Consider the following 3819-nt stretch of genomic DNA (forward strand, 5'->3'; position numbering starts at 1 on the left):
CTAGCATTGGATCTTTATTTTGAAGTAATATGTGTATAAAATTAAATATTACAAATAATAAAATATTATAAGTAATTTTTATTTTGTTTGTACTGTTCCATATTTGTCAAATTTACCACAAGAACAACTTACACTTAAATACAATTTAAAACTCCAAACGACATTTAAAAAATACAGAAAAAGGAAACTGAAAAATGAGCAAAATTCCATCAATTTTAGTTGATATCTTGCTTATGTTAATGAGTAATGCGGAAGTGAAACAATGAAGACCTATGTAGGAATTTTGCTCATTTTTCAATGACAGTGAAGGACTTCTTTGCTAATTTATTAATACAGTCCAACTGCCGGAGGAGTATTTCCTCCGTTTATTTTTGCTATTCATGATGTAAAGGCTACAGACATTGTGCATTTTAAAATGTATTCTGCTGTATTAATATATTCTTTAGCACTTTTTAAAAACTACACAATTACCCAAACAATAAATCACACACTGATTTGTAGACTTCACTGATGACTTGGATGAAAATGCTATTGCCACACCAATTTTCAAGCTCTCAACATGACATAGCTGACTTCAGAATTAAGAAAAGATGAGCAGTGGGACACAATTATAAAGTATTTCTACTCTACAGGGATAATAGATGTAAATAATCTTCATCACATTATAGTAAAATTATTATAAAGTAATGAATTTTGAGTATTTATCACTTGTATTTATTTTTAAATTAATATAACTTAATTTTAAATAATGTCTCAAAATTTTGAAGAAAATTTAACTGCTGACTCTCATGAATTTGTACTGGCTGTCTCTAGCACAAAACTGGGTCTAGCAGAAAACAAACAGATTTGCCAGTCAAAACTTAGGCAAAATTTACAACTAGTCTATACTTTGTTTCCTTGGCTATAAGAACATTGTAAAAATCAGAGATATTCAAACAATTGGTGTATAAACATATATGTTATACACAGAAACATATATTTATACATACACATACACGTGTGTGTGTGTATATATATAGTTTTACATTTTTACAAAGTTGTTTTGAGAATAGCTGAATATCATCCATTATGGACAATTAGAACAACAGGAAAATTAAATTGGAGTTAGAAGTGGGAAATAAATAGAAAAGGAACAGCAGACCAGTATCTTGTTTCTCACACCGTCTCTATTTTCTTATCTATAAAATGGGGTGATAATAACGGGACCTAACTTAGGCTTGTGGTTAAGGATTTAATGTAGGTGAAGTACAAAGAATGGTACATGACACACAGAGTATTATAAGTAAATTAGTGTTTGCTCTGATGTATTATAATTTTAGTTGTTTTATTGAAACAACATCCCCAAGTAAAATAGCTTTATATTGTCTTTTGTGTATATTTTGACAGCACTCTCCCCATAATGTTGGATCAATTTCAACTTCCGTAAGCTGTGTATGAGAATGGTTAGTAGGTTATACTCCCTTTCACATTCTGAGTTTTCTTTTTACAATTTTATAGGTGAAAATCATATTTGATTGCCTAATTTATATTTCTGATTACTTATCAAGGTTGATATGTTGTTTGTTTGTTTTCTTAATTGAGGCAGGGTCTCACTCTGTCACTCAGCCTGGAGTGCTTACCTCCAACTCCTGGGCTCGAACAATCCTCCTCTCTGAGGCACATGGTAGATGTGTGCTACCATGCCTGGCTAATTAAAAAAAAAATTTAATTTTTTAATTTTAATCTCCCTGTTTTGTACAGGCTGGTCTTGAACTCCTAGCCTCAAGTGAGTCTCCTCCCTTGAACTCCTAATGTGTTGAGATTACAGGCATGAGTCACTGCAATCAGTACCTTTTTAATGTTAGTTACTTAAATAATTATTTATTTATAAATTGCTGTTCCATATCTTTGCCCATATGGGTATGAAAATTTAAAAAGTTTGTATAATTTTAGAAACTTTTCGTCTGTTATTCACATAAAAAATTTGATTGGTTACATTTCTTGTTATTTGAGTTTTGATTTTATTTATTACTTGTGAACATGAAGCAGTCACATTGAACAGTCAAATCAATCAGTATTTTACTTGTTTCTTCCTTTATATAATGTTTATAATAACTTTCGTACCCCCAAAATTATAAAAATAAAATCTCTATATATTCTAAAGTACTGGGGCTTTATTTTTTCAAATGTACATTTTATCTTAAAGTTATTATGACATGTGGTATGAAATTTGACTCACTGTTTTTTCAAAATTTCATAAATCCATACACCTACAATTTTATTTTTGATTGAAGTATCAGTTATTATGTATTAGAGTTTTAATTATAATATTTTGGTAAGTTTCTGTTGAGTTCTATTACTCTGCCAGTGCCATCCTAGTTCTCCCTAACTTTGCTCTGTTTATGAGGCCTTTGTAACTTAAGTACATGGCAATACAAGCAAACTCTAAAGGCTGAAACACAATGCAGTTCATTACTGGCTAACACTGAAGCACTTCATTTTAATACAAGCAGACTTGTTTGTTAAGGTATTTTGGTTTTTATTTTTGGTGTTGGTTTTCTTTTTTTCTCCCCCTGAAAAGAAATATTCATCTAAGTTAGCAAATGATGATTGAGTTTTGGAAAAATAGACAGGGGTATTACATTGACTCATAGCATCTATCATGGTATGCCTTTCACTTATTCATATTTAATCTTTTAATTGCATGGTAGAATACTTTTCTGTGTTAAGTAGATATTGAATCTCAACAGAATTTTTTCTTACCTCAGTAGATATTTTAAGCTGAAAAGATTCTTCTATATTTGGCTAAAAAGAGTAATTAAAACTTTCTTTAGAAAAGCAATATGGTAAGAAGAATTCGGTTTTGTAGACTCCCAAATTATCATTTCTTATCTCAATGAATTAGTCTTAGAAGCTTTTAATCTAATTAATCCTTAACCAAGTGTTATACCACAGGGTGATATTTTGTGTTGCTGCCAGTGTGCATGGATTTAATAATTATGGATTTGCAAACAGATTTAAATAAAACCATCTCCAGCTGACCTATGTCTATTTGGGGTTTAAGTTGAGGAACATTTTAGTTAATGTAAATGTCTTATATAAATCTGTGTTTGTGTGCATAGTGTGTCTTCATTCATGTACGTGTTTATGCACATTCATTTATTCTTTCTTCCTAGTTGCCTAGAAGTTCTAATATATTCTTCAGCATGGTGTAAATAAATCTATGTGAGGAAGAGAAAGAGATTATGTTTGTATATTAGGAGATGTGGTCTCCATTATTTATCTATTTTCTCTCTGGGATTAATTTTCCTAAAATATAGGAAAACTGGATATCTAGGGCCTTTTCAGACTCAAATATATCACAATTCTAAGTTTAAAAATGATAAAATTTATTTCAGGAAGAAATCATTGTTACATTATGAATGTTTATGTCTTCCATATCTAGATCTGAGTTCTAGAGTCTTGCCCAAATGTGATTGTGGACATTTTCCTTTTCAGATGTTAACTCCAGAAATGTGTTCATTTATACCTCATCACCAAAAGTCCCAACCACTGGGATCACATTTGATGAAGGGAACCTTTGTTATTAATTGAATGCCTTAAATTCTAATATCTTCTAAAACACTCTCACAGACATACCCAGAAATAATGTTGTACCAGCCACCTGTGCATTTTTAACCCCAGTCATGTTGACAGATAAAATTAACCATCAAAGGAATCCTGAAAATACATATTTAAAATGTATATGGAACACACCATAAGAATAGAAGAAATAGTTAGCATATGATAAATGGGAAACATTTATTCATGGTAGTTACAAGATACATATGTAATAGAAGA

Source organism: Rhinopithecus roxellana, chromosome 15 (genome assembly GCF_007565055.1).
Source record: "Rhinopithecus roxellana isolate Shanxi Qingling chromosome 15, ASM756505v1, whole genome shotgun sequence".
Lineage (NCBI taxonomy): Eukaryota > Metazoa > Chordata > Mammalia > Primates > Cercopithecidae > Rhinopithecus > Rhinopithecus roxellana.